We start from the raw sequence: 13395 nt of genomic DNA, 5'->3' as shown, positions 1-13395 counted from the left end.
GGCCCAAAGATTTTGATGACGTTAGGATTTCTTGGACATTTAGGCTCTGTGGACATTGGGGAAGTTTGGGTTAAATTTTCCCCCATGTAGGCTTTATAGATTGTCTCAACCCTCCTGCAGCTCCCATCACTGCCCTGCTCTGCGATTTTTAAGATCAAACAACCACTTACTCTCTCCCCTCACTGCAAACGTTTTTATCTTTTACTTTCTAGCTAAAGTTTTACAAACTCCCAGCTTAGCGTATTGCATAAAACATAAACATAAAACATAAACATAAAAACAATTCCCTGGGAAGCTCTATTGAAATAAACTGTCTGCTGGCAAATCACCTTTAAAACTGATGGCAGGTGAGAGGCTTCCTAGCAACAGGAGAGCCTGGCAGCCCCCCAAAATCATTTAATTACAAAAAAAGTAAATGTGTGTATGAGAATCTCACACACACCATGGGGCATCCTCACTTATTATGAGACACTCATGGCTTGGGTGTGTATTCACTGTACTGCCAAGTGACTCAAGTACTCGAGAACTGTGATTTCACGAAGAGCTATACTCCCCAAAGTGTGGTATTCCACTTATGAAAATTGTATATTGGACTTTTTCCTCCAGGGGAAAAAAAAGCCAAGCCCTATTGTTGTTCCATAATCAGTGGGGTTACAAAAATAATCCAAAAGTTTAATTCAGGAAATTTCCTTCACCTCTACTGCACTGCACTTCCTTGTATTCGGATCTCACCAGAGCCACTGAAGGAAATATTTTTGTTATGCTAGAAGATTTAGCCACCTCATTCCAAGTTCAGCTAACCTCAGCCTCCTGAGCCGTAACGAGGGGATACAAGATAAACAAAGCCAGAAGCATTCAGCAACAGGGCTTTCATTTCTTCAGCATAAACAGCATTGTCTTTAACCTCAGTTTACTCATGGCTTATTGTAAATTATTGACAAGCAAGAACATAAAGTTTATGTGGAAAAGAGATGAATTTGGCCCCAGGAGACACATACAAGAGAGACCCCATGACTAATGATGGCAAAGGAGGTCAAGAAATGCCTGGATGAAGCCAGCACTTCTCTTCCTATGAGCTGCTATGTAAGGCAGTAATTTGAGAGGCTGACAAACAGCTCCTCACATGTTCGCCTGCCTTGGGATTTAACTATAAGTTCAACTCGCCTGGCACTCTAGACATAACCAGAGACTTGTGTGGTAGCATTGAATTTGTACTGATGTATATAGGTATTAACTATGTATAGTTGTATATGATGTAGATAGATTATAAATTATTTGTATAGGTGTAATGGATTATATATACTGGAAAGTGCAATCTTTTTACCTGTTTGATTAAATGACATTAAAGAAACCCAAATGGGTGCTAATGTGTGTGTGTGTGCGCGCATGTGTGTGCAGGGGGAGATGGTCTGGGTAGATCAGTGTTTCTCAAACTGGGGTCGCCGCTTGTGTAGGGAAAGCCCCTGGCAGGCCGGGACAGTTTGTTTACCTGCCACGTCCGCAGGTCCAGCCGATCACGGCTCCCACTGGCTGCAGTTCGCTGCTCCAGGCCAATGGGAGCTGCTGGAAGCGGCATGGGCTGAGGACGGGGCAGGTAAACAAACTGGCCCGGCCCGGCCCGGCCCGCCCCGCCAGAGGCTTTCCCTACACAAGCGGCGACCCCAGTTTGAGAAACACTGGGGTAGAAAGAACTGGCTCAACAATTGAGCTGAAGGAAAAGCCCTTTCTGGGCATCTCTGTTAAATCTCCAAAGTAGAGAGATGGGGGCGGGGGGGGAGGTTGGGGTTGGTATAATGGAGTGCATACCCCACACAGGCACTGAAAGGGTTAAGGGGAGCTGAAGCGCTCAGTTATGGCACCTGGTGGCAACTACAGGATGTGTCAGACTCAATTAAGGATGAGACCCAATGGGCAGGAACTGGGTGGCTAATTAACATAAAGGAAGGGTTTCAGGGCAGAAGAAGGAAAAAGGCTACTTGGCTTTGGGATTCTCTCCTGAGAGAGAACTCTGCTAATAGGCTAGGAGAGCCATGGAGAGATCACGGGGGTGGAGCCGCAGAGTAGCCTGGATAAAAGGGCAGGTGCTGGATCGTCATGAGGAAAGCATTTGCTTGCTACCAGAGCTGGAAAGGATTCTACAGAGCCTGGAAAGGTGCTGGGGGAAAGGGCCTAGAGGCAAGCCAAGGTAGGAAGAAGTCTGGGGAAGTGGCAAGGGGTCAGAGTGAGCAGACTTGGCTGTTAGCTTTGTTTATCCAGCCTCAATTAACAGGTAACACTTTCAAAAATGCCTAAGTGACTTAGAAGCTTAAGTGCTATTTTCAAAAGTGACTTAAGAGTCTGTTGACCTTCAGTGTGACTCACCCTTCTAAATCACTTAGGGCTAGATCCACAAAGAAATGTAGGCCTGGTGATGCTGAGCTTTGCCACTCCTACCTTTTAGGTGCCCAGAAATTCACTGGGATCCACGAAGTCTGAGTTTGGCACCTCCTCCCCCGTACAATGAATGGGGAGACGGAGGTGCCTCAGAAAGGGGTTCACAAAAGCCAGCATGCTAGGTGGCTTCTTGCCTAAATGGGAGATGCCAAGCCAAGGGGTGTGTGCTAAGCCTGGGCGGCAAGGGAGGCACCTCCCTCTGCTTGGGATTCTCAACCCTCTCTTGGGGCTAGGTGCCTAGGCTGTTTTTGCAAGAAGCCTGGGAGGAAGGGGGGGGAAGGAGGAGGATGACCGAACCATTGAGCTATGGGATATTCCAATGTGGGGCTCCCTCAAGCTCTCCTGTGGGTAAATAATGAAAGAATGATTTGGAGAGAGAGAGAGAGAGAACACAAGCACGAGTGATTCTGGAGCGTAGTGGTTAGAACACTCAACTGGGAACCCAGGAGCCAGGCCCCTTGCTCCGATGAATTTCTGAAATTTATTCAGTGTGACAAAGCTTCGACAGGAGAGACTGAGGGACCGCACACCAGAATATCCCATAGCCCAGTGGCTTGGGCACTCACCTGAAAGGTGGCAGACTCCTGTTCAAATATCTTCTTCCCCACAGGGAGGGAGAACTGGGTGCTTCCCACATCCCAGGTAAGTACTCTAACCACTAGGCCAGGGCTTCTCAAACTGGGGGTTGGGACCCCTCAGGGGGTCGTGAGGTTATTACATGGGGAGGGGGGCGGGGGGCGCGTGCTGTCAGCCTCCACCCCAAACCCTGCTTTGCCTCAAGCATTTATAATGGTGTTAAAAATATAAAAAAGTGATTTAAATGTAAAAGGGGGAGGTCTCGCTCAGAGGCTTGCTGTGTGAAAGGGGTCACCAGTATGAAAGTTTGAGAACCACTGCACTAGGCTAAAAGATATGAGAGAGCTTCCCGTGCCCTGCTTTTTTGTGTATTCTCGCCTATAGGGGGCTGATCCAGTAGGTGAGCTCTAAGCATGCTTACTGGCTAGGGCCTTGCAGGCGAGTTAAGCGGAGGAATGCCTATCTTTCCCCTGGGTTTTGCTTCGCTCTAGGATTTAGACATCCAGATGCCTGCACACGCACAGAGGCACAAACATAGGTGCCTAGGGATCTTTTACTGCAAAAATGTAGGTGCCAAGCAAGTTTAGGCACCTACAGACTTGGCAGCAGCTGAGTGTGTGTGTGGGGGGGTGGTGCGTGAATTCCAGTGGGGCCTGACTCTGGGATTTCAGCACCTAAGGTGGGAGTTAAGCACCTAAGTCCTTTGGTGAATCTATCCCTTAAGTAGTTTTGAAAATATTGCTCAACATCTTTGCTTGCAAATTCTGCAACATGCAGGCAGCGAAGACTACACTGCCAAAGAAGGACCAGGCTACGTATGAAGACTGTTTCATTTATGCCTTAGGGGTCTCTGTACAAGTGGCCTTGAATATATATATATTTTTTAAAGCTCATATGTTCCCTTCAATCTTACAGCCTTCTGTAATGTCTGGATACCTTGGAGACTGGTGCCCTGGAAATACGAAGATGTAAATGAGTGAGTCCGTATCCTGCTCCCAATGCAGCACACACATATAATGGATTATAGTCCCAACTCACCCATATATTTAATTTATTTACACACTCACTGGGCAACCAAAGAGAACATCCTGTTAGCAGCCCCTTCTCATTTAAACAACAGGGCATTAGCTCAAGTGCCTCTGTGGATCTCAACTGTGCTAACACCGCAGAGAGAAACGATTCTCTGGTACATAGCGCCTAATTAACGGTGGATGAAAAATGGAACTTCTGTCCTGTGGGAAATGTTGAGATTTCAAACTTTTGTTTTGTTCCAAATCAGAACAAAAAGTCAATCTCAGTATTTTTCACTAAACAAAATATACTGAATAGGGCCGTCCTTAGGATTTATGGTGCCCTACACAGTATTATTAAACTGGTGCCCCTATGCTTCACTGAAGGTGGTCCGCAGCTGGCACCACTGCCCTGGTGTGTTGAGGGGGCACAGCCACCACCCCTGCCCGTGGACCCCCAGAACTCTCCCCCACCCCCATTGCTGACGCACACCGAGCTCTGTACGCAGCAGACGCTGCGGCAGTGGCTCAAGGCAGGCTTCACGCTGTCACAGGGGGGCTGCATCTTGCCAGAGCCCACAGCCCTCTTGCAGCCCCTAGTCACTCCTGGCTCACCACGAGCATTTTGACAGGAAGTTCCAGTCAGTAATAACAACAATAATACGTGTGTGTGTGTGTGTGTGTGTGTGTGTGTGTGTGTGTGACAGTGTGTTGGGGAGTGTGAGAGTGTGTATGACACTCTGTGTTGGGGGGACTGTGACTCGTGAGAGGCAGAGGTATGTGTGTGTGAGGGCCAGTCTGTATGTGAGAGACGGTGTGTGTGTGTGTGTGTGTGTGTGTGTTAGGGAAGTATGAGAGACTGAGCGCCTTACTGAAAATACTTCATTTTGATCTTGTCACTTTCACTTTTTTATAAATGACACGTATTGATAATTTCCCATCAAAAATGTTAATGAAATTAATACATTCCCACAAAATGTTTTGATTCTGTTGAATCAGCATTTTCTAATGGAAAACTGTTCTGTCAGAAGATTGACCACCTTTACTTCTAATCCATTTAGGGGGTTATAGGTTAAATTTTGCCTGGAAACCACAGCCAGCCAGTGCAGATTCTGGAGCATCAGTACCATAGATGCTTATGGCAATATACTCTGCTTAGCAAGCAAGCTGCTGCCTTCAGTTTCCAGGCAGTGTTAAGGTGAAGACCAACATGGAGCACATTGCATGGTGACAAAGGCATGGATGACTATTGCAAGGCTCATAGTAGAGCGTAATCCTAGCTATTGCAACTACTTGTCTTTTAGTAGCAGATGGGAATCTGACCAGATTACTGGAAGGTGAGCAGGAACAAATGGTGAACACACACACTTAGTTAATGGACCAGATATGTAATAAAGCCCTGAGGCAGGATTGTACTTACAAACATAAACCTCAAAGTGCATTACTGCTTGAGATGGCTGATCCTAGAGTTTCACCTACCAGGAGTTCCTATCATTCCTTCATTCCAGCTGGGAGAGAAACAGCCTTTTATACTCCTACCTATCTGTTTAGAACTTTATACCATGCTCACCACTGTGGTGCATGAGCATCTTGTCTAGAGATGAAGATTAACAAGGCAGGACAAGGTACAGTATCAGAGGGGTAGCCCTGTTAGTCTGTATCAGCAAAAACAGCAAGGAGTCCTTGTGGCACCTTAGAGACTAACAAATTTATTTGGGCATAAGCTTTCGTGGGCTAAAACCCACTTCATCAGATGCATGGAGTGGAAAATACAGTAGGCAGGTATATATACACAGTACATGAAAAGATGGGAGTTGCCTTACCAAGGGGTGTGTGTGTGAGTGCTAACGAGACAATTCAATTAAAGTGGAAGTGGGAGGAAAAATCACTTTTGTGGTGTTAATGAGGCCAATGTAATCAGGGTGGCCCATTTCAAACAGTTGACAAGAAGGTGTGAGTAACAGTAGGGGGAGATGTCAAGAATTATAACATTCAAAAACCAGTCGGAGAACACTTCAGTCTGCCTGGACACTCAATAACAGACTTAAAAGTGGCAATTGTTCAACAAAAAAACTTCAAAAACAGACTCCAACGAGAAACTGCAGAACTGGAATTAATTTGCAAGCTGGACACCATCAAATTGGGCCTGAATAAAGACTGGGAGAGGATTGGTCACTACAAAAACTTATTTCCCCATACTAATTTCCCCCTACTGTTACTCACACCTTCTTGTCAACTGTTTGAAATGGGCCACCCTGATTACATTGGCCTCATTAACACTACAAAAGTGATTTTTCCTTCCTTGGTATTCTACTGTTGAGAATAACCCACTTCCACTTTAATTGAATTGTCTCGTTAGCACTGATCCCCCACTTGGTAAGGCAACTCCCATATTTTCATGTGCTGTGTATTTATACCTGCCTACTATATTTTCCACTCCATGCATCTGATGAAGTGGGTTTTAGCCCATGAAAGCTTATGCCCAAATAAATTTGTTAGTCTCTAAGGTGCCACAAGTACTCCTCGTTGTTCATTCAGAGTGGATTATTCGATAAATAGAACAGTTACATCAGTATTGTGATTTTTATTTCACCTCCCACCAGTGTAATTCCCCTGCTATCCATCAGAACAATTAGTCTGGAATCTGAATATTCCTTCTGTAATTATTTCATAAAAACCACCTGCGCCTTCTTTAAGACAGGACAGATTTGGTTGGTTGAAAGACTAAAAGCACAGGCTCATGAACCGTGAATTATTAAACAACACATGAAAGAGTCATCTCTTTCCCATAGAACATCCTGCCCCCAAAAGCCTCACTCCTGAGAGAAACTAATCACTGAGGCAGTCATGTTAGAAATTACACAAGGCAATACAAATTATTGCGTAGAACATTTTCACAGCGGAGGTGGAGAATTCAAGCATGCCCCATGTTTTCCATCAGCTGTGACATTCCACATGTGAACTGGATTTACCAGCAGAAATACATGTAGTAAAAGACTTTGCAGTTCCAGAACACGGTTACAGCTGGATGAGCTTGGCATCTAAAAGATTTATCACCAGCAGCATACTGCACAGCTCCTTAAATAAATCAGTGACATCAATGTTAAAAAAAACCACATCAATATTTAATACTCCCACTGAAATGATGCTCAGCTTTCTCCTACTCAGCCAGAACTCTCCTTCCTATTTCAGGGAAGCTGCCTGAACTTGCTACGTACATACACCACCCAAAGCAGACAATTTTGCACCTATCCGTTCAACAGGCACCTTAAGAACAGTCAAATACTATGATGATGAGCTCAGCATCAGACCCTAAAGAGAACAGAAGATAATAATGGTCTCTCAAAATGAGTGAAAGTGTAATGCCACCACAGCCTCATTTCCAACTCAATCAATTCTGATGTTCTGCTGGGTTCTAAGCTGCAAGTCAATGATGAGGGATGGCGTGTGATTTTTGTGGTTCTTCTTTTTAAGGTGACAGGTACTTCCCTCTGAGTCAGTGCTGGTTCAAAACACGGGCAAGCTGTTACAGAATGCTGTTCTGTGACTCTTTGTGGTAACTGAAAATTCCATAGCACTAAACCTGGGATGCTGGTCAAATTTCAGTTTGGAGTAGCCATATTCTGTCTGTCTTAATTCCCTCTGTAATTTCAATTGGATAGGCTATTCCTTGTTTCCTGTCTTAAACAGCTAGATTGTGTTGTTTTGTGCTTTTTAACAGTAGCTGAAATTCTATCCTAGAGGTAGCTGCATTTCAATAGTGGATAAAGTTACTCTTGTAAATACAGTTTTGTATAAACAGCACAATATGCAAAGCACTTAGGGGTCCAATTGGATGGAAAGCACTGTAAAAATGCAAGATCACTTTCTTAATACGCAGCGTATAGTAGCAAAAATAAGACTCCTATATGAAAAGTATTTTCCAGTGTTGCAAATACACTCTCTCAAATAAAAAAAAAAGATACAAGTGTCTTTGGGTGAAATTTATTATAATTCCATTTATCTGAGATTTCTTTACATTGCAAACACTGTGTGTGGGGGTGAGTCATGAATCAATGTGTAGAGGGGTAAGTGGCTCTGATGGAAGCCCACCACCCACACCTTCAAGCTGAAAGAAGTTTGCTGCACATCCAGCTAACCTGTGACATGATTTCCACAATTATCCTAAGCCAAATATTTAATTTGACTTCAGAATTACCCTCTGTTGGCCAAGGCAATACTTGCTTTTGTGGGTTTTTTTTATCCTCATCCAGGAGGGGAGGAGATTGAGAGTGTGAGAAATTTTCAGGGAGTCAGGTAAGATCAAAGCCCAGTCTGCCTTGTTATAGGATCAGAATCTCTGGCCTATAGCTGATAAACTCTGTGTTCTGTTCAGCAATCTCCATTTGTGATTGCTGTGTACAGCAGACATATCTGTGTCAAAGCATTTCAGTCACTGTGGAGGAGAGGACTAGTATAGAACCTAAACCAAACCTGGGGGTGTTGGAACTTTACAATGGTTTTGTGAAAAGGTGTGTGGGAGGGGGAATATAAATCCTGATTCTCCTCTCATAACGGCATAAATCAGAAGTAACATCATTTACTTATTCTGGTGTAAAAATAGTGTGAGACCAGAATCAGGCTTGTAGGATCTAGCAGAGTAGTTTTGTTCATATTCACACAACAAATAAAATGTGGGGGTTTAGGGCTTTTTGGCCTTGACCTGAACACGCACAGCATATGCGACTCAGTCCAAGTTCCAAAGTAAAAAAAATTGCTTGTTGGAACATGCTTGTGCATGTGTGCGTCTTGCCGACCTTGGGCATTTTTTCAGGTGGACAGCAAAAGGAACATCCCTGACGCCAAGGTGACCCTCTGGACAAATTCCAACTCCCTGCTCCAAAGAATAGAAGCACTAGGATTTCTCAACAAAACAGTTTTCAGAATTTTTCAACATGGGCAAAATAATATTTTTCCCTAAATTCTTTCTGAGAAATAGGTGAACTATTTTTGCTAAAAATTTCCAAAAAATCTTCAGTCTTAGGCAGACAGCTAGCATGGAAAAAGTCAGCTCACAATTTCAGCTAAATGGTTAAGGTTGGGCAAAGTTATAAGCGACAGAAAACAGGGTTTTATAATCAAATGCATCAAACCACCTTTAACTATAGGCATCACTATTTGCACTACCTCAAATAAGATCTTAATGTGTTTAACTGTGTTGAATAAGTGTCATTATCCCCATTTATACAGTTCAGGAAACTGAGGCACAGAAAGATTAAGTGACTTGCCAAAGGCCACCTAGTTTTCTAACCAGTCCTGGGCCTTATCCAGCAAGCCAGCCAAATACAGCCTCCAAAAGGGTGAAAAAAGCTGGTCAGAAAATTATAAGTATTGTTCAAAAATTCAGCTTCAATTTTGTTTTTGAAAATCAACTTTTCATCTTAAATGAAAAAATTAAAAAGCAAAAAAAGGTTCATTTTCTAAATGAAAAATTTTGACCAGCTCTAGATAAAATGTTCCCAAACCAAAGAGAGCCTAATGCCACTAGAATCCCAGTTTTTGGTCATGTGCTGCTAAACAAGAATACAATTTAGTAGCGCTAATCCTAGCAATGGGAAAATGGAGAGATCAAAAGATAAGGAGGTAAATAAGTAAGAGTAGCAGGGTCTCCCCCAAGCGCTGCTTGTCTAACATGATGGGTTTGTCTATTGTAGGGGTGGCTAACCTATAGTCGACAAAGTTGTAGAAAGGGCCCTCCTCTTTAACCCAGAAGTAGAATCTGCAGCCGCTAGAGGTCCCACCATGCAAGAATACATGCTGATCCATGCAGAGACAGCGGGTCCTTGCACGTGATGGTCTGCGTGCTGTCACTTATGGGTTACCCTCATTTATTAAACATATAGTATGGATCACAAGGTCTCAGTGAGTGTTGGGACCTGTCCTGTTGTGTCTGTGGAATACACAAAGCTGCTGTCTCTGAAGAGGCCACGCTCAGTGCTTAATATGTGTGTAGAATGGGAGGGAAGAGGCACAAAGGGTGACAAACCCAGCAAAAAAATATTTTTTAACTGAGCCAGGTTGCTGAGGGTTGCACTGTAAGCACTATCTTACCAAAACTGCTGCTCCCAGATTTTGACAGGCATCCCACTTTTAGCACTGGCCACGCTGCATTGGTGAGCCTGTCATCTCCGCCCCTGGAGGGGGGCCACCCGCTGACCCCACAAAAAGATTGCAAGTGACCGCTGGGCCTATCATCACTCAGGCTACCCTGCCATACCCCCGAGGTGGGTACCTGTTGCTCTCCCCTGTGTTTGGTATGGTTCCCTGTCATCCCTCAGCATAGGCCAGGCTAGCTCCTGGCCTTGCCCCTGCTTGAAGCCAGTGGGACAGTCCCAGTTCAAAGGGGGTTAACATCACTACTGGCCTGCCTGTGGCACCACTCCTGCCCTTGGTGCTTGCCCCTTCCAGCACCTCCCCCCAGCCACGGGACACACAGGTGACCCAACCGAGAGAGGGGCAAACACTGTCCTCCGAGCTGGCTTGGGGTGGGGGTGATGATGGCCTGCAACACCTCCTTCCATGCCAGGCCCCAGCTGGACTGAGGGAAGGGCGGGGAGGTGTGAGATGGGAGGGGAAGGGCTGTGGATGAAGGGATGATGTGATGGGAAGGGGAAGGTCCTGGGGGGGAGGGGAAGGAAAGGGGGAGGGGCGATGTGAGGTTTAGGGGAAGGGCCGGAAGGGGGAGGGGCACTGTGATAGGGAAGGGAAAGTCCTGTGGCGAAAAGGGGGAAGGCCTGTGGAGGAGGGGAAGGGGCGATGTGAGGGGGAGGGGAAGGTCCTGTGGGGGAAGGGAAAGGGGAGGGGTGGTGTGAGGGGGGAAGGTCCTGTGGGGGAAGGGAAGGGGGAGGGGTGGTGTGAGGGGGGAAGGGCCTGAGGGGGAAGTGGGGAAGGCATAAAGAGGGGGAGGGCTGCAGTTCGCTCTCCCCTCCAGCAGGGGGCGCTGCGCTCTCCCATGCCCCTCACGCTGCCGGCCCCTCCAGCCCGCGGGAGCCGTGCAGCTCGATGGTCGCTGGCCGTCTCCTAGCAGCAGCCCCCTCGCTGCCGAGGCCGCCGTGCGTTGTCCGTGGGGTCGGGCGGCAGCCGGGCCCGGCCCCCTGGGTAGGTGTCGGGAGGGGCGCGAGCGAGGGCCCGCCCTCCGCAGGTGCAGGAGGCGGGGCCACGCCCGCGCAGGTGACGCGTGCGCAGCCGGGGTGAGCCCGTACGGCGCAGCGCGTGAGGAGCTGGCCCCAATCCTCAGGTACAGGACCGGGGGTGGGGGGCTGCTCTCTATGTGGCTGCCCGCCGGGAGGGGAGGTCGCCCAGGGATGAGGAGCCGTGGGGGGAATCCCCCAGTCCCACCCCCACCCAGGTAGTCGCCCCTCCCGTGGGGCCTGGCAGAGCCCTCTGCTCCTAGCCCAGAGCAGGGCCCGGCTGGCTGGCGGGGCTCTCCCTGGTGACCTCGTGGCACAGTGGCCGGGCTGACGATGGGCATTTGTCCCTGCAGAGCAGGGACATGGGGGGCAGCCATGGTGCCCCTGCCCTGCCCCGACCTGTGGGTGGGTTGAAGAGCCGCCATCACACAGCATCTCACAACCAGAAATGGGGGTCTGGAAGGGGCCTTGAGAGGTTGTCTAGTCTAGCCCCCCACGCCGAGCAGGACCTAGTGACATTGGACCATCCCTGATGGTGTTTGTCCAACCTGTTCTTAGAAACCTCCAGAGATTCCCCAGCCTCCCTAGGGAGCCTTGGTCTAGTGCTTACCTGTGTGCCATATCCCTGTATAATTCTCCTTAGAACAGGAAACCGATTAGGGATTTGTGTTCCCAGTATCCAGCAGCAATAGTCTTGGAGTACATCTGGGCCTGAGTCTGGTCTCTCTTGTGCACGCAACTGTATAACTCTTTGATTAATGGAATTATTTCTGATTCACAGTGATGTAAGTGTCACCAGGTTCAGACTCTGTCACACACACTCTGCTTCCTGATCCCAGCACCATAGAAATATTGTGTAAGTTGCTTACTCACATGCGTTCTTATCACTTACCAGTTCAGAGTCTTTGTGCCATTCATTTACCATTTTGCCTTGGAAACCTTCATGCTGCCACTGTTAAACAAATAGTAAATACTATGTTAATAATCCTCTGTACTCTGAAATCTAAGTATACCTCCATCTATAGTATCATTCTGCCCTGCTAGCTGCTGGGTGTGGAGACTTTAAAACATTTCCAGATGCATCTAATCCCCAGCAGAGCTACAGAAATATGTTGTCTCCTTTTTTAGGAAAATTCAAGACAGTGTACGGTGAGGATTTGTTAAAGGAAATTTCAGAGTTTACATGGAGCGCCAGGTATCATAAATCTATAAACAGTTTGAAAAGTGCTTCTGGCACAAAATACAATGAATTTGAGATGATTTTCCTCCTCACTGATGTAGAACAAAGTACAGTTAGTGGAGTTTTTCAAAAGTGTAGCTGCAAAACTGGCTAGATCACAAATACTAGATATGGTGATAACATTTCTTAAGTGTCTTTTATCTCTATTACAATAAACTGAGGAATGGGGACAGCACCTGAACTTTGTGCTGTTTTGTTACCGATTGTTTTGTTAGAATTGGAAAAGGTACAGAGAAGGGCAACAGAAATGATTTAAGTGTATGGAACAGCTTCCAAATACGGAAAGATTAAAAAGACTGGGACTTTCAGCTTGGAAAAGAGACAACTAAGGGGAGATATGATAGAGGTTTATAAAATCATGAATGGTGTGGAGAAAGTGAATAAGGAAGTGTTATTTACTCCTTCACATACCACAAGGACCAGGAGTCACCCAATGAAATTAATAGGCAGCAGGTTTATAACTAACTAACAAAAGCAGTTTCTTCTTCACACAACGCACAGTCAACCAGTGAAACTCATTGCCAGGGGAGGTTGAGAAGGCCAAAAATACAATGGTGTTCAAAAAATAATTAGATAAAATCATGGAGGACAGGTCCATCAATGGCTATTATTAGGGCGCTACCAAATTCAAGGTCCATTTTGGTCAGTTTCATAGTCATAGGATTTTAAAATTAGTCAATTTCATAGTTTCAGATATTTACATCTGAAATTCCACTGTGTTGTAACCATGGGGGTCCTGACCCAAAAGGGGGCCATAGGGGGTTGCAAAGCTGTTGTAGGGGTGGGTCACTGGATTGCCACCCTCACTTCTGCATTTCCTTCAGAGCTGGGCTCTGAAGGCAGGCACCACGGAGCTTCCTGCAGCTGGGGGAGGTACCCAGAGCTGGGTCTGATCTCCCCCCGAAAGCGGCCGTGCAGGGAAGAGGAAATCCTGTCCCTCCCCAGCCCTGCTGAGACTAGCAGGTAG

This window comes from Emys orbicularis, chromosome 13 (assembly GCF_028017835.1).
Source record: "Emys orbicularis isolate rEmyOrb1 chromosome 13, rEmyOrb1.hap1, whole genome shotgun sequence".
NCBI classification, from domain to species: domain Eukaryota; kingdom Metazoa; phylum Chordata; order Testudines; family Emydidae; genus Emys; species Emys orbicularis.
Note: the sequence above shows the minus strand (reverse complement) of the source record.